This window comes from Mytilus californianus, unplaced genomic scaffold (genome assembly GCF_021869535.1).
Source record: "Mytilus californianus isolate M0D057914Y unplaced genomic scaffold, xbMytCali1.0.p SCAF_28, whole genome shotgun sequence".
Lineage (NCBI taxonomy): Eukaryota > Metazoa > Mollusca > Bivalvia > Mytilida > Mytilidae > Mytilus > Mytilus californianus.
Window position 1 is genome coordinate 2,146,759 of NW_026262677.1, and position 21,195 is coordinate 2,167,953.

Sequence of the window (21,195 nt, forward strand, 5' to 3'; positions counted from 1 at the left end):
TTTCATTGCAATCATAACACATCTCCTTATCTATATAATGATCTATATTCAACGACCTAAGGTACAAAAAAAATGTATGTAACTAAACTATGATGGGAAACCTTTGACTTCTTTCTTTTATATAAACTTTTGATTTGGTACCATAGAACTATGTAGAATAAATGTACATTGCAACATGTCAACTCTTTCAATGACAATACTTTTTTTAGAAACTATAACTCTAAGCAAAATTATATTTCCAAGTATAAAAGTAATTTATGAATGAAAAAAGGAGTTCTTAATTAAGAAATAAACTGATTCGCTGAGCGCAGCTGGATACACCCGCAGAGGTCCAACCCTGAACAGTTCTGGCAAAAATGGACACAATATTCAAGCTTGATACAGGTCTGAATTTGGATTGTAATTAAATATTTGACATATTATAGTTTCTGAATAAATGTAGTCAAGAACTTGAAATCGGTTATATGAATTGAATTTATATTCAATTAAAGATTTCTTGTTGTTGTGCAATACACTGTGCTGTTGCGCAATACTTCATAAATCTGTTGCCAGACTGTAAACAAATAAAGTTCAATTTCTTCTCAATGTCATATTTGAAATTTATGAAAATCAATAGGGAGATTACATCAATAGCTATAAATAATTCACCAAAGTTTCATGCGAACTGCTTAAAGCATTTTTGAGTTGTTGTCCAAAAACTGGAAAATCCCCCCTTTTTTTAATGAATAAAACCCCATAACTCAGAAATGTAAAATCTAAAATTTATAAAATTCTAAAGGGAGCTTACGTATTGATAATTTAGTCTTAGATGCAAGATTTTTTTATCAGTTGTTAGTGGCTTTGAACTAGCTGTCAGTAACTGCGAGTACTCTCAGATCTGTACTTAGTGTCTTTTTTGTTGTTTGAATGTACAACTACCCGGCCACGTCCACTTGTATTTGTATTTATCCATCTGATGAGTAAAGCCTTTTTCAACTGATTTTTATAGTTTGTTCTTATATTGTACTGTTACACCACTGTCTCAGGTTAGGGGGAGGGTTGGGATCCCGCTAACATGTTTAACCCCGCCACATTCTGTATGTACATGTATGTGCCTGTCCCAAGTCAGGAGCCTGTAATTCAGTGGTTGTCGTTTGTTTATGTATTGCATATTTGTTATTTGTTCATTTTTTGTACACAAATTAGGCCGATAGTTTTCTTGTTTGAATTGTTTTACATTGTCATTTTTGGGGCCTTTTATAGCTGACTGTACGGTATGGGCTTTGCTCATTGTTGAAGGCCGTACTGTGACCTATAGCTGTTAATTTCTGTGTCATTTGGTCTCTTGTGGAGAGTTGTCTCATTGACAATTATACCACATCTTCTTTTTTATATTTACATCAACAGATATAAACAATTCACCAAAGTCAAGGTGAGACAACAAAACTTAGTTGTAAGATCTCTGAAATTTTTTACATGGTACAAGTTTTTCTCATTGTTGGAGATTGTACGGCGACAGTAACACCTGTAACTGCTTAAACCCATTTCTTATGCACTTTGGTTCGATAAACTCACTGAATATCATACCACATCTCCTTATTTTTATATGCATTACAATTTACATGTGCATGTAATTGTAAATATATATATATCAGAACAAAATTCATTGCGTCACTTTTATTTATGCATCCTTTGGCACAATACAAGTTCTAAAACTACACAACATAAAACAACTAAATGTTATTTCAGATGAAAGTTTTGTTTCAGTTCCATTCATAGGATTTATTAGAATTTTGTATGTTTTGCCAAGTCCAATAATTCGCTCTATGTGCACGTGTTAATTGGAGACTTTTCTATCCCGTATAAGAGTTTTGGAACTAATTCTGTTTCTTTTTTTGAAAAACGTTAGCAAACAAATCTTGCACATTTAAACCTTTGTCTGCCATCACACTGTCACCTGGATCACATAATTGAACTATTCTACATCTTTCAACTATTTCACAGTCACTAGTACAACCAACATATGCATTAGAGACATAGTTGACTAAACCACCAGGTGTCGAACATACAAGTATTTTCAGTGTTTCTGTTTTCATATGATCGTTTATATGATGAAAAGGTTGCCTGAGCTCTAGGAGCTTTAGGTTTTATCACGGGATATTCTGTGCTGTCAATAATAATCCAAGTTGTAGGAAACTTTAATTTGAAGTTGGATGGCGAAAAATACCTGACTAAACCACTAGATGGCCAAGTTTCAAAGTCAATGAACCATGATCAGGGGTGGGGCTATATAATCTCCATGGAAACAATACTTGCAAATGCCAATAAATTTGCATACCAAATATCATTGACTTAACATTAGCAGTTCATCTTAAACTGATCTAATCACAAACTAATACATGTAAAGTGAGCAAATGTTTCAAAGTAAATAGACCATGACTGAGGAGGCGCGGCCAAATATTCTCCATGGAAATGAGATGTGCTAATGCTTATACAACTGAACACCAATTAACATTGGCCTACCACTAATAGTTCCCCTTGAACTGACCTAATCACAAACTAATACATGTTAACTTAGCCAAATTTTCAAAGTCTATAGACCATGACTAAGGGGGTAGAGCCAAATAATCTCCATGGAAATGAGATATGCCAATGCTTATACAACTGCATACCAAATATCATTGACCTACCACTAGTGGTTACCCATAAATTAACCTAATCACAAACTAATACATGTAAACTATGAAAAGTTTCAAAGTCAATAGACCTTGACTGAGGGGGTGGGGCCAAATAGTATCCATGGTAATGAGATGTGCCAATGCTAATACAACTAAATACCAAATATCATTGACCTACCACTAGTGGTTCACCATGAACTAGACCTAATCACAAACTAATACATTGTTCACACCGCCGCCGCCTTCGCCGATGCCGGAAACAGCATACCTATGTCTCGCTTTTTGACTCCGTCAAGGCGAGACAATAAAAACCAATTATATCAAGCACATTTCAATAGATAGACCATTTAACATCATAGTACTATCTTACTACACCATAAAAACCAATTATACCAAGCATGTTTCAATAGAAAGACCATCTAACATCATAGTACTATCTTACTACGCCATAAAAAACAATAACCTAAAGCATGTTTCAATAGATAGACCATCTAACATCATAGTACTATCTTACTACACCATAAAACCCAATTACACCAAGCATGTTTCCGGAGATACTACATCAAACATCATAGTACTGTCTTACAACACCTTAAAACCAATTATACCAAGCATGTTTCTGGAGATACTACATCTAACATCATAGTACTATCTTACTACACCACAAAAACCAATTACATCAAGTATGTTTCTGGGTATACTACATCTTACATCATAGTTTTATCTTACTACACCATAAAAACCAATTATACTAAGCATGTTTCAATAGAAAGACCATCAAACATCATAGTACTGTCTTATTACACCAGAAAAAGCAATTATACCAAGCATGTTTCAATAGACAGACCATCTCACATCATAGTACTATCTTACTACACCATAAAAACCAATTATACCAAGGATGTTTCAATAAATTGACCATTTTACATCATAGTACCATCTACATACACCATAAAAACCAATTATACCAAGCATGTTTCGATAGATAGACCATCTAACATCATAGTACTATCTTACTACACCATAAAAACCAATTATACCAAGCATATTTCAATAGAAATACAATTAAACAATATAGTACTATCTTACTACACCATAAAAACCAATTATAACAAGCATGTTTCAATAGATAGACCATCTAACACCATACTATTATCTAACTACACCTTACAAACCAATTATACCAAGGATGTTTCAATAAAAAGACAAACTAACATTATAGTACTATCTTACTACACCATAAAAACCAATTATATCAAGGATATTTCAATAGATAGACCATTTAACATCATAGTACTATCTTACTTCACCATAAAAACCAATTATACCAAGCATGTTTTAATAGAAAGACCATCTAACATCATAGTACTATCTTACTACGCCATAAAAAACAATTATACCAAGCATGTTTCAATAAATTGATCATTTTACATCATAGTACCATCTACATACACCATAAAAACCAATTATTCCAAACTTCTTTCTATAGATACACCATCTAACATCATAGTTCTGTCTTACTATACCATGAAAACAAATTATACCAAACATGTTTCAATAGAAAGATTATTTAACATCATAGTACTATCTTACTACATCATAACAAGAGTACACAAGCTGAAATGTCTCGCCTTCTTTACTAATCATTGATATTATGTTGATAGTCCTAAATAAAAAGCTTTATTACAACTGTCACATAAACTTAACATTAACCAAGTAAACTAAACATTGACCAATGAACCATGAAAATGAGGTCAAGGTCAGATGAACCATGCTAGGCAGGCATGTACAGCTAACAATGCTTCCATACAACAAATATAGTTGACCTATTGCTTATAGTTTAAGAAAAACAGACCAAAACACAAAAACTTAACACTGAGCAATGAACCTTGAAAATGAGGTCACGGTCAAATAAAACCTGCGTGACTGACATATAGATCATAAAATATTTCCATACACCAAATATAGTTGAACTATTGCATATAGTATTAGAAACAAAGACCAAAACTCAAAAACTTAACTTTGACCACTGAACCATGAAAATGAGGTAAAGGTCAGATGACACCTGCCAGCTAGACATGTACACCTTACAATCATTCCATACACCAAATATAGTAGACCTATTGCATACCGTACAAGAAAAACAGACGAAAACACAAAAACTTAACTATAACCACTGAACCATGAAAATGAGGATCACTATCCCTATGTCGAGCTTTCTGCTACAAAAACCAATTATACCAAGCATGTTTCTATAGATACACCATCTAACATCATAGTTTTATCTTACTACACCATAAAATCAAATTATATCCATGATGTTTCAATACATAGACAATCTTACATCATAGTACTATCTTACTACATCATAAAAACCAATTATACTATGCATGATTCAATAGATAGACGATCAAACATCATAGTATCATCTTACTACACCATAAAAACCAATTATACCAAGCATGTTTCAATAGATAGATCATCTAACATCATAGTACTATCTTACTACACCATAAAAACCAATTATACCAAGCATATTTCAATAGATAGAAAATTAAACAACATAGTACTATCTTACTACACCATTAAAAATAAATTATAACAAGCATGTTTCAATAGATAGACCATCTAGCACCATACTATTAGCTTACTACACCTTACAAACCAATTATACCAAGGATGTTTCAATAAAAAGACAAACTAACATTATATTACTATCTTACTACACCATAAAAACCAATTATACCAAGCATGTTTCAATAGAAGGACCATCTAACATCATAGTAATATCTTACTACGTCATAAAAAAAAATTACACAAAGCATGTTTCAATAGATAGACCATCTAACATCATAGTACTATCTTACTACACCATAAAACCCAATTACACCAAGCATGTTTCCGGAGATACTACATCAAACATCATAGTACTATCTTTCTACAAATTTAAACCAATTACACCAAGCATGTTTCTGGAGATACTACATCTAACATCATAGTACTATCTTACTACACCACAAAAACCAATTACATCAAGCATGTTTCTGGATATACTACATCTTACATCATAGATTTATCTTACTACACCATAAAAACCAATTATACTAAGCATGTTTCAATAGAAAGACCATCTAACATCATAGTACTGTCTTATTCCACCAGAAAAAGCAATTATACCAAGCATGTTTCGATAGACAGACCATCTCACATCATGGTACTATCTTACTACACCATAAAAACCAATTATACCAAGGATGTTTCAATGAATTGACCATTTTACATCATAGTACCATCTACATACACCATAAAAATCAATTCTACCAAACATCTTTCTATAGATACACCATTTAACATAATAGTTCTGTCTTACTATACCATAATAAACTGTTATCACAGAGATTAGTCTCGCCTTTTTGTAATTTTGATAATGCAAATGTTGAAATAAAAATAGCAATACTTTAACATGTAAGTTATGCAAATATTCAAAGTCGATGAACCAAGACTGAAGGTACATGGCTAAACAATCTCCATGGAATGAGATGTGCCAATGCTAATACAACTGCATACCAAATACCATTGACTTATTATAAGTCGTTCCTATTAAACAAACCTAAACACAAACATTAACTTGTAAACTATGTAAAAGTTTCAAAGTCAATGAACCAAGATCAGGGGTGGGGCTATATAATCTCCATGGAAACGATACTTGCAAATGCCAATACATTTGAATACCAAATAGCATTGACTTAACATTAGCAGTTCATCTTAAACTGATCTAATCACAAACTAATACATGTAAACTAAGCAAACGTTTCAAAGTCTATAGACCATGACTAAGGGGGCGGAGCCAAATAATCTCCATGGAAATGAGATATCCCAATGCATATACAACTGCATACCAAATATCATTGACCTACCACTAGTGGTTCCCCATAAATTGACCTAATCACAAACTAATACATGTAAACTATGAAAAGTTTCAAAGTCAATAGACCTTGACTGAGGGGGCAAGGCCAAATAATCTCCATGGTAATGAGATGTGCCAATGCTAATATAACTGCATACCAAATATCATTGACCTACCACTAGTGGTTCACCATGAACTAGACCTAATCACAAACTGATACATTGTTGACGCCACCGTCGCCGACGCCGGAAACAGCATACCTATGTCTCGCTTTTTGACTCCGTCAAGTCGAGACAAAAACCAATAATACCAAACATGTTTCAATACAAAGATCATTTAACATCATAGTACTATCTTACTGCATCATAAAAACCAATTATACCAAGCATGTTTCGATAGATAGACCATCTAACATCGTAGTACTATCTTACTACACCATAAAAAGCAATTATACCAAGCATCTTTCAATAGAGATACAATTAAACAACATAGTACTATCTTACTACACCATAAAAACCAATTATAACAAGCATGTTTCAATAGATAGACCATCTAACACCATGCTATTATCTTACTACGCCATAAAAAACAATTACACTAAGCATGTTTCAATAGATAGACCATCTAACATCATAGTACTATCTTACTACACCATAAACCCAATTACACCAAGCATGTTTCCGGAGATACTACATCAAACATCATAGTACTATCTTACTACACCTTAAAACCAATTACACCAAGCATGTTTCTGGAGATACTACATCTAACATCATAGTACTATCTTGCTACACCACAAAAACCAATTACATCAAGCATATTTCTGGATATACTACATCTTACATCATAGTTTTATCTTACTACACCATAAAAACATATTATACTGAGCATGTTTCAATAGATAGACAATCTAACATCATAGTACTGTCTTATTCCACCAGAAAAAGCAATTATACCAAGCATGTTTCAATAGACAGACCATCTCACATCATGGTACTATCTTACTACACCATAAAAACCAATTATACCAAGGATGTTTCAATAAATTGACCATTTTACATCATAGTACCAGCTACATACACCATAAAAATCAATTCTACCAAACATCTTTCTATAGATACACAATTTAACATCATAGTTCTGTCTTACTATACCATAAAAACCAATTATACCAAACATGTTTCAATACAAAGACCATTTAACATCATAGTACTATCTTACTACATCATAAAAAAACCAATTATACCAAGCATTTTTCGATAGATAGACCATCTAACATCATAGTACTATCTTACTACACCATAAAAAGCAATTATACCAAGCATATTTCAATAGAGATACAATTAAACAACATAGTACTATCTTACTACACCATAAAAACCAATTATAACAAGCATGTTTCAATAGATAGACCATCTAACACCATACTATTATCTTACTACACCTTACAAACCAATTATACCAAGGATGTTTCAATAAAAAGACAAACTAACATTATAGTACTATCTTACTACACCATAACAACCAATTATATCAAGCATATTTCAAAAGATAGACCATTGACATCATAGTACTTTCTTACTACACCATAAAAACCAATTATACCAAGCATGTTTCAATAGATTGATCATTTTACATCATAGTACCATCTACATACACCATAAAAACCAATAATACCAAACATCTTTCTATAGATACAAAATCTAACATCATAGTTCTGTCTTACTATACCATAAAAAAAATTATACCAAACATGTTTCAATAGAAAGACCATTTAACATCATAGTACTATCTTACTACATCATAAAAACCAATTATACCAAGCATGTTTCTATAGATACACCATCTAACATCATAGTTTTATCTTACTACACCATAAAAACCAATTATACCAAGCATATTTCAATAGATAGACCATTAAACTACACAGTACTATCTTACTACACCATTAAAACCAATTATACCAAGCATATTTCAATAGAGAGACCATTAAACAACATAGTACTATCTTAATATATCATAAAAACCAATTATAACAAGCGTGTTCCTATAGATAGACGATCTGACGTCATATTATTATCTTACTACACCTTACAAACCAATTATACCAAGGATATATCAATAAAAAGACAATCTAACATCATAGTACTAACTTACTACACCATAAAAACCAATTACACAAAGCATGTTTCAATAGAGAGACCATCTTACATAATAGTTCCATCTAAATACACCATAAACACCAATTATATCAAACATGTTTCTATGGATAAACCATCTTACATCAGATAACTATCTTACTACACCATAAAAACCAATTATATCCATGATGTTTCAATACATAGACAATCTAACATCATAGTACTATCTTACTACTTCATAAAAACCAATTATACTAGGCATGATTCAATAGATAGACGATCAAACATCATAGTATGATCTTACTACACCATAAAAACCAATTATACCAAGCAAGTTTCAATAGATAGACCATCTAACATCATAGTACTATCTTACTACACCATAAAAACCAATTATACCAAGCATGTTTCGATAGATAGGCTATCTAACATCATTGTTCTATCTTACTACACCATAAAAACCAATTATACTAAGCATGTTTCAATAAAAAGACCATCTTACATCATAGTACTGTCTTATTCCACCAGAAAAAGCAATACACCAAGCATGTTTCAATAGACAGACCATCTCACATCATGGTACTATCTTACTACACCAGAAAAACCAATTATACCAAGGATGTTTCAATAAATTGACCATTTTACATCATAGTACCATCCACATACACCATAAAAATCAATTCTACCAAACATTTTTCTATAGATACACCATTTAACATCATAGTTCTGTCTTACTATACCATAAAAACCAATTATACCAAACATGTTTCAATACAAAGACCATTTAACATCATAGTACTATCTTACTACACCATAAAAACCAATTATACCAAGCATGTTTCAATAAATTGATCATTTTACATCATAATACCATCTACATAAACCATAAAAACCAATTATACCAAACATCTTTCTATAGATAGATCATCTCACATCATAGTTCTGTCTTACTACACCATAAAAACCAATTATACCAAGCATATTTCAATAGATAGACCATTAAACAACACAGTACTATCTTACTACACCATTAAAACCAATTATACAAGGCATATTTCAATAGAGAGACCATTAAACAACATAGTACTATCTTAATATATCATAAAAACCAGTAATAACAACTGTGTTTCTATAGATAGACCATCTGACGTCATATTATTATCTTACTACACCTTACAAACCAATTTTACCAAGGATGTTTCAATAAAAAGACAATCTTACATCATAGTACTAACTTACTGCACCATAAAAACAAATTATACAAAGCATGTTTCAATAGAGAGACCATCTTACATAATAGTTCCATCTAAATACACCATAAACACCAATTATATCAAAAACGTTTCTATAGATAAACCATCTAACATCAGATTACTATCTTACTACACCATAAAAACCAATTATATCCATGATGTTTCAGTATATAGACAATCTAAAATCATAGTACTATCTTACTACACCATAAAAACCAATTATACTAGGCATGATTCAATAGACGATCAAACATCATAGTATGATCTTACTACACCATAAAAACCAATTATACCAAACATGTTTCAATAGAAAGACTATCTTACATCATAGTTCCATCTAAATACATCATAAACACCAATTATACCAAGCATGATTCAATAGATAGACAACTAAACAACTTAGTACTATCTTACTACACCATCGAAACCAATACAACAAGCATGTTTCAATAGATAGACAATTAAACAACATAGTGCTATCTTACTACACCACAAAAACCAATTATACCAAACATGTTTCTATAGATACACCATTTAACATCATAGGTTCATCTTACTACACCATAAAAAACCAATTATACGAAGGATGTTTCAATAGATAGACCATTTAACATCAAAGTACTATCTTACTACACCATTAAAAGCAATTATACCAAGCACGTTTCATTAGATACAGCATCTAACATCACAGTTTTATCTTACTAAACCATATAAAGAAATTATACCCATGATGTTTCAATACATAGACAATCTAACATCATAGTATGATCTTACTACACCATAAAAACCAATTACTGTGGATTCATTTATTTTCGTGGGTACAAATTTTCGTGGATCAGGGAAAACTTGCATGTTCGTGGATATCTAATTTCGTGGTTTCGCTAAGGTCAGTATACAAGCCTATAGAAAATTTGTCATTCGTTGAACATTTAATTTCATGGTTCACATGTATCAACGAAATCCACGAAAATTGGTATCCAACGAAAATTAATGAATCCACAGTATACCAAACATGTTTCAATACATAGACCATCTTATTTCATAGTACTATCTTATTACACCATACAAACCAATTATACCAAACATGTTTCCATAGAAAGACCATTTATCATCATAGTACTATATAACTCCACCATAAAAACCAATTATACCAAGCATGTTTCAATAGATACACCATCTAACATCATAGTACTATCTTATCCACCAGAAAAACTAATTATACCAAGGATGTTTCAACAGATAGATCATTTAACATCATAGTACTATCTTACTACACCATAAAAACCAATTATACCAAGCATGTTTCTATAGATACACCATCTGACATCATAGTTTTATCTTACTACACCATAAAACCCAATTATACCAAGCATATTTCAATAGATAGACAATTAAACAACATAGTACGATCTTAATACACCATTAAAACCAATTATACAAAGCATTTTTCAATAGATAGACCATCTAACATCATAGTACTATCTTACTACACCATAAAAACCAATTATACCAAGCATATTTCAATAGAGAGACCATTAAACAACATAGGACTATCTTACTACACAATAAAAACCAATAATACGAAGCATATTTCAGTAGATAGACCATTTATCATCATAGTACTATCTTATTCCACCAGAAAAAGCAATTGTACCAAGCATGTTTCAATAGATAGACCATCTAACATTATAGTTCTATCTTACTACGCCATAAAAAACAATTACACCAACCATGTTTCAATAGATAGACCATCTAACAGCATAGTACTATCTTACTAAACCATTAAAACCAATTATACCAAGCATGTCTCATTATATACGGCATCTAACATCATAGTTTAATCTTACTAAACCATAAAAACCAATTATACCAAACATGTTTCTTTAGATACGGCATCTAACATCATAGTTTTATCTAATTACACAATAAAAACCAATTATACCCATGATGTTTCAATAAATAGACAATCTAACATCATAGTACTATCTTCCTACACCATAAAAACCAATTATACTAAGCATGATTCAATAGATAGACAATAAAACAAAATAGTACTATCTTACTACACCATAAAAACCAATTATACCAAGCATGTTTCAATAGATACACCATTAAACATCATAGTACTATCTTACTACACCATAAAAACCAATTATACCAAGCATGTTTCAATAGAAAGACCATTAAACATCATAGTACTATCTTACTACACCTTAAAACCAATTACACCAAGCATGTTTCTGGAGATACTACATCTAACATCATAGTACTATCTTGCTACACCACAAAAACCAATTACATCAAGCATATTTCTGGATATACTACATCTTACATCATAGTTTTATCGTACTACACCATAAAAACATATTATACTGAGCATGTTTCAATAGATAGACAATCTAACATCATAGTACTGTCTTATTCCACCAGAAAAAGCAATTATACCAAGCATGTTTCAATAGACAGACCATCTCACATCATGGTACTATCTTACTACACCATAAAAACCAATTATACCAAGGATGTTTCAATAAATTGACCATTTTACATCATAGTACCAGCTACATACACCATAAAAATCAATTCTACCAAACATCTTTCTATAGATACACAATTTAACATCATAGTTCTGTCTTACTATACCATAAAAACCAATTATACCAAACATGTTTCAATACAAAGACCATTTAACATCATAGTACTATCTTACTACATCATAAAAAAACCAATTATACCAAGCATTTTTCGATAGATAGACCATCTAACATCATAGTACTATCTTACTACACCATAAAAAGCAATTATACCAAGCATATTTCAATAGAGATACAATTAAACAACATAGTACTATCTTACTACACCATAAAAACCAATTATAACAAGCATGTTTCAATAGATAGACCATCTAACACCATACTATTATCTTACTACACCTTACAAACCAATTATACCAAGGATGTTTCAATAAAAAGACAAACTAACATTATAGTACTATCTTACTACACCATAACAACCAATTATATCAAGCATATTTCAAAAGATAGACCATTGACATCATAGTACTTTCTTACTACACCATAAAAACCAATTATACCAAGCATGTTTCAATAAATTGATCATTTTACATCATAGTACCATCTACATACACCATAAAAACCAATAATACCAAACATCTTTCTATAGATACAAAATCTAACATCATAGTTCTGTCTTACTATACCATAAAAAAAATTATACCAAACATGTTTCAATAGAAAGACCATTTAACATCATAGTACTATCTTACTACATCATAAAAACCAATTATACCAAGCATGTTTCTATAGATACACCATCTAACATCATAGTTTTATCTTACTACACCATAAAAACCAATTATACCAAGCATATTTCAATAGATAGACCATTAAACTACACAGTACTATCTTACTACACCATTAAAACCAATTATACCAAGCATATTTCAATAGAGAGACCATTAAACAACATAGTACTATCTTAATATATCATAAAAACCAATTATAACAAGCGTGTTCCTATAGATAGACGATCTGACGTCATATTATTATCTTACTACACCTTACAAACCAATTATACCAAGGATATATCAATAAAAAGACAATCTAACATCATAGTACTAACTTACTACACCATAAAAACCAATTACACAAAGCATGTTTCAATAGAGAGACCATCTTACATAATAGTTCCATCTAAATACACCATAAACACCAATTATATCAAACATGTTTCTATGGATAAACCATCTTACATCAGATAACTATCTTACTACACCATAAAAACCAATTATATCCATGATGTTTCAATACATAGACAATCTAACATCATAGTACTATCTTACTACTTCATAAAAACCAATTATACTAGGCATGATTCAATAGATAGACGATCAAACATCATAGTATGATCTTACTACACCATAAAAACCAATTATACCAAGCAAGTTTCAATAGATAGACCATCTAACATCATAGTACTATCTTACTACACCATAAAAACCAATTATACCAAGCATGTTTCGATAGATAGGCTATCTAACATCATTGTTCTATCTTACTACACCATAAAAACCAATTATACTAAGCATGTTTCAATAAAAAGACCATCTTACATCATAGTACTGTCTTATTCCACCAGAAAAAGCAATACACCAAGCATGTTTCAATAGACAGACCATCTCACATCATGGTACTATCTTACTACACCAGAAAAACCAATTATACCAAGGATGTTTCAATAAATTGACCATTTTACATCATAGTACCATCCACATACACCATAAAAATCAATTCTACCAAACATTTTTCTATAGATACACCATTTAACATCATAGTTCTGTCTTACTATACCATAAAAACCAATTATACCAAACATGTTTCAATACAAAGACCATTTAACATCATAGTACTATCTTACTACACCATAAAAACCAATTATACCAAGCATGTTTCAATAAATTGATCATTTTACATCATAATACCATCTACATAAACCATAAAAACCAATTATACCAAACATCTTTCTATAGATAGATCATCTCACATCATAGTTCTGTCTTACTACACCATAAAAACCAATTATACCAAGCATATTTCAATAGATAGACCATTAAACAACACAGTACTATCTTACTACACCATTAAAACCAATTATACAAGGCATATTTCAATAGAGAGACCATTAAACAACATAGTACTATCTTAATATATCATAAAAACCAGTAATAACAACTGTGTTTCTATAGATAGACCATCTGACGTCATATTATTATCTTACTACACCTTACAAACCAATTTTACCAAGGATGTTTCAATAAAAAGACAATCTTACATCATAGTACTAACTTACTGCACCATAAAAACAAATTATACAAAGCATGTTTCAATAGAGAGACCATCTTACATAATAGTTCCATCTAAATACACCATAAACACCAATTATATCAAAAACGTTTCTATAGATAAACCATCTAACATCAGATTACTATCTTACTACACCATAAAAACCAATTATATCCATGATGTTTCAGTATATAGACAATCTAAAATCATAGTACTATCTTACTACACCATAAAAACCAATTATACTAGGCATGATTCAATAGACGATCAAACATCATAGTATGATCTTACTACACCATAAAAACCAATTATACCAAACATGTTTCAATAGAAAGACTATCTTACATCATAGTTCCATCTAAATACATCATAAACACCAATTATACCAAGCATGATTCAATAGATAGACAACTAAACAACTTAGTACTATCTTACTACACCATCGAAACCAATACAACAAGCATGTTTCAATAGATAGACAATTAAACAACATAGTGCTATCTTACTACACCACAAAAACCAATTATACCAAACATGTTTCTATAGATACACCATTTAACATCATAGGTTCATCTTACTACACCATAAAAAACCAATTATACGAAGGATGTTTCAATAGATAGACCATTTAACATCAAAGTACTATCTTACTACACCATTAAAAGCAATTATACCAAGCACGTTTCATTAGATACAGCATCTAACATCACAGTTTTATCTTACTAAACCATATAAAGAAATTATACCCATGATGTTTCAATACATAGACAATCTAACATCATAGTATGATCTTACTACACCATAAAAACCAATTACTGTGGATTCATTTATTTTCGTGGGTACAAATTTTCGTGGATCAGGGAAAACTTGCATGTTCGTGGATATCTAATTTCGTGGTTTCGCTAAGGTCAGTATACAAGCCTATAGAAAATTTGTCATTCGTTGAACATTTAATTTCATGGTTCACATGTATCAACGAAATCCACGAAAATTGGTATCCAACGAAAATTAATGAATCCACAGTATACCAAACATGTTTCAATACATAGACCATCTTATTTCATAGTACTATCTTATTACACCATACAAACCAATTATACCAAACATGTTTCCATAGAAAGACCATTTATCATCATAGTACTATATAACTCCACCATAAAAACCAATTATACCAAGCATGTTTCAATAGATACACCATCTAACATCATAGTACTATCTTATCCACCAGAAAAACTAATTATACCAAGGATGTTTCAACAGATAGATCATTTAACATCATAGTACTATCTTACTACACCATAAAAACCAATTATACCAAGCATGTTTCTATAGATACACCATCTAACATCATAGTTTTATCTTACTACACCATAAAACCCAATTATACCAAGCATATTTCAATAGATAGACAATTAAACAACATAGTACGATCTTAATACACCATTAAAACCAATTATACAAAGCATTTTTCAATAGATAGACCATCTAACATCATAGTACTATCTTACTACACCATAAAAACCAATTATACCAAGCATATTTCAATAGAGAGACCATTAAACAACATAGGACTATCTTACTACACCATAAAAACCAATAATACGAAGCATATTTCAGTAGATAGACCATTTATCATCATAGTACTATCTTATTCCACCAGAAAAAGCAATTGTACCAAGCATGTTTCAATAGATAGACCATCTAACATTATAGTTCTATCTTACTACGCCATAAAAAACAATTACACCAACCATGTTTCAATAGATAGACCATCTAACAGCATAGTACTATCTTACTAAACCATTAAAACCAATTATACCAAGCATGTCTCATTATATACGGCATCTAACATCATAGTTTAATCTTACTAAACCATAAAAACCAATTATACCAAACATGTTTCTTTAGATACGGCATCTAACATCATAGTTTTATCTAATTACACAATAAAAACCAATTATACCCATGATGTTTCAATAAATAGACAATCTAACATCATAGTACTATCTTCCTACACCATAAAAACCAATTATACTAAGCATGATTCAATAGATAGACAATAAAACAAAATAGTACTATCTTACTACACCATAAAAACCAATTATACCAAGCATGTTTCAATAGATACACCATTAAACATCATAGTACTATCTTACTACACCATAAAAACCAATTATACCAAGCATGTTTCAATAGAAAGACCATTAAACATCATAGTACTATCTTACTACACCATAAAAAACAATTACACCAAGCATGTTTCAATAGATAGACAATTAAACAACATAGTACTATCTTACTACACCATAAAAACTAATCATACCAAGCATATTTCAATAGATAGACAATTAAACAACATAGTACTTTCTTACTACACCATAAAAACCAATTATAACAAGCATGTTTCTATAGATAGACCATCTAACATCACACTATTATCTTACTATACCTTACAAACCAATCATACTAAGGATGTTTCAATAAAAAGACCATTTAACATCAAAGTACTATCTTATTCCACCAGAAAAAGCAATTATACCAAGCATGTTTCAATAGATAGACCATCTCGCATCATAGTACCATCTAAATACACCATAAAAACCAATTATACCAAACTTCTTTCTTTAGATAGACCATCTAACATCATAGTACTATCTTACTACACCATAAAAACCAATTATACCAAGCATGTTTCAATACATAGACCATCTCACATGATAGTACTACCTTACTACACCATAAAAATCAATCATACCAAGCATGTTTCAATAGATAGACAATATAATATCATAGTACTATCTTACTACACCATAAAAACCAATTATACCAAGCATGTTTCTATAGATACACCATTTAACATAATAGTACCATCTTACTACACCATAAAAACCAATTATACCAAGCATGTTTCTATAGATAGACCATTTAACATCATAGTACTATCTTACTACACCATGGAAACCAATTATATCGAGCATGTTTCAATAGATAGACAATTTAACATAATAGTACTATCTTACTACACCATAAAAACCAATTATACCAAGCATGTTTCTATAGATAGACCATCTAACAACATAGTACTATCTTACTACACCATAAAAACAAATTATAACAAGCATATATCAATAGATAGACCATCTCACATCATAGTTTTATCTTACTACACCATAAAAAACAATTACACCAAGCATGTTTCAATAGATAGACCATCTCGCATCATAGTACTATCTTATTACACCATACAAACCAATTACACCAAGCATGTTTCTATAGATACACCATCTAACATCATAGTTTTATCTTGCTACACCAAAAAAAACAAGTGAAACTGCGAGATACTGCTCACTGATGATACCCCCAGCCCAAATACTTGACGGTAAACAGGAAGTTGTTGAGTGATGAATGAAAATGCATCACATGGTGTAGCTGACTTATATAAACCCTGACACCAAATTTCAGAAATCCTTGTAATGTAGTTCCTGAGAAAAATGTGACGAAAATTCTCAACTTGGATGTCATGTGTAAAATGATGTAAGTGTTCGGTAAACAGGAAGTTGTTGAGTGATGAATCTGAAAACACATCACACGGTATAGCTGACTTATATAAACCCTGAAACCAAATTTCAGAAATCCTTGTAATGTAGTTCCTGAGAAAGATGCAACGAAAAATATTCATGGGACGGATGGACGGACTGACAGACTGACAGACTGACGGATGGATGAATGGACGGACAGACAGGGGTAAAACAGTATACCCCCACTTTTTTAAAGCGGGGGTATATTTATTAAAACCAAGCATGTTTCAATAGATAGACCATTTAACATCATATTACTATCTTACTACACCATCAAAACCAATTATACCAAGCAAGTTTCTATAGATACACCATCTTACATCATAGTTTTATCTTACTACACCAAGCATGTTTCTATAGATAGACCATCTAACATCATATTATTATCTTACTACACCTTACAAACCATAATAAACAGCTGCGCCATGAGCGCATGATACGCCCGTCATCTTGTGTGTGAATTTTTATGCAATAAGCATAAATAGTTTCTGACATACGGCGTGACATGCGAAAACCCCCTTTTTTTTTTACAAAAAACTCAATATCTCTAAAATACAATTTTGAATCAAAACCAAAAAGTATACAGATCTTTAGATTAATATAACTAAGAAGTGTGTAAAATTTTAAGCAATAATCATAAATCGTTTTTGAGATACGGCGCGACATGTGAAAACACCCCTTTAAAAAAAAAAATCAATATCTCAAAAAAAAAAATTTTGAATCAAAACCAAAAAGTATACAGATCTTTAGATTCATATAACTAAGAAGTGTGTAAAATTTTAAGCAATAATCATAAATCATTTTTGAGATATGGTGCGACATGTGAAAAACCCTCCCCCTTTTTTTACAAAATACTCAATAACTCAAAAATAAAATTTTGAATCATCACCAAAAAGTATACAGATCTTAAGGTTAATATAACTAAGAAGTGTGTAAAGTTTTAAGCAATAATCACAAACTGTTTTTGAGATACGGCGCGACATGTGAAAAACCTCTCCCCTTTTTTAACAAAATACTCAATAACTCAAAAATAAAATTTTGAATCATCACCAAAAAGTATACAGATCTTAAGATTAATATAACTAAGAAGTGTGTAAAGTTTTAAGCAATAATCATAAATTGTTTTTGAGATACGGCGCAACATGTGAAAAAAACACACACCTGTTTTAGTTACTTAGTCCCGTAACTCAAAAAGTTTTAATCTTATTTTCACCAAAAAGTATACAGATCGTTTGACCATCATAAGAAACAACTACTGTGGAATCATTATTATTCGTTGGATACCAATTTTCGTGGATTTCGTGGTTACAGGGAAACCACGAATTTAAATGTTCAACGAATTACAAATTTGCTGTATGATTATATGCAGATTTTTGAAAAACCACGAAATCAAATATCCACGAAAATGCAAGTTTTCCTCAATCCACGAAAATTGATACCCACGAAAATAAATGAATCCACAGTATGTTAAGTTTCATGAAATTTGGATAAGTCATTCTCAAGTTACGGTGCGACATGTTTACGCCGGACAGACAGACGGACAGACAGACGGACAGACGGACGGACAAACAGACAGACAGACGGATGGACGCCGGACATTTGTATAACATAATACGTCCCGTCAAAAATTTGACGGGCGTATAAAAACCAAATATAATAAGCATGTTTCAATAGATAGACAATTAAACAACATAGTACTATCTTACTACACCATCAAAACCAATTATACCAATAAAATTGAGAATGGAAATGGGGAATGTCTCAAAGAGACAACAACCCGACCATAGAACAGACAACAGCAGAAGGTCACCAACAGGTCTTCAATGCAACGAGAAATTCCCCCGAACGGAGGCGTCCTTCAGCTGGCCCCTAAACAAATATATATACTAGTTCAGTGATAATGAATGCCATACTAAACTCCAAATTGTACACAAGAAACTAAAATTAAAAATAATACAAGACTAACAAAGGCTAGAGGCTCCTGACTTGGGACAGGCGCAAAAATGCGGCGGGGTTAAACATGTTTATGAGATCTCAACCCTCCCCCTATACCTCTAGCCAATGTAGAAAAGTAAACGCATAACAATACGCACATTAAAATTCAGTTCAAGAGAAGTCCGAGTCTGATGTCAAGCAAGTTTCTATAGATACACCATCTTACATCATAGTTTTATCTTCCTACACCAAGCATGTTTCTATAGATAGACCATCTAACATCATATTATTATCTTACTACACCTTACAAACCATTAAAACCAATAATAACAATCATGTTTCAATAGATAGACAATTAAACATCATAGTACTATCTTACTACCATATGTTTATTTCTCCATCTATTTGAACATCCTAGGTAAAATTGGTTTTTATGGCTGAGTAAGATAGTCAGAATTAATAATAAATACAAAAATTAAAATGGAGAGAATTCTTTAATCCCTTCTTATCTCAGATGTAGAACAGGGTAATTATAAATTGACAACACAAATATTACACAAAATGGAGTGATTTAATGGAAATGATATTTTTCACTGTTTTCAAATACAAAAAGTAAACATCACAATTTTTTAAAGCATCCATACGTGATATTTTTTATCTAAATTCTATATAGATTATCTTTATTTTTATATCTCCTAATACCAGTCAGATATTAAAAAAAATGTTACATTTCTTATTTGTGTTCATATTACATTCCAAGTGTGATAACATTTCTGATTTTTAAAATTAACTGTACTTAAAGCCATTTACTAATATCCCCCACCAACTCACGATACACCTGCTCTTATCTCCTATGTCTCTC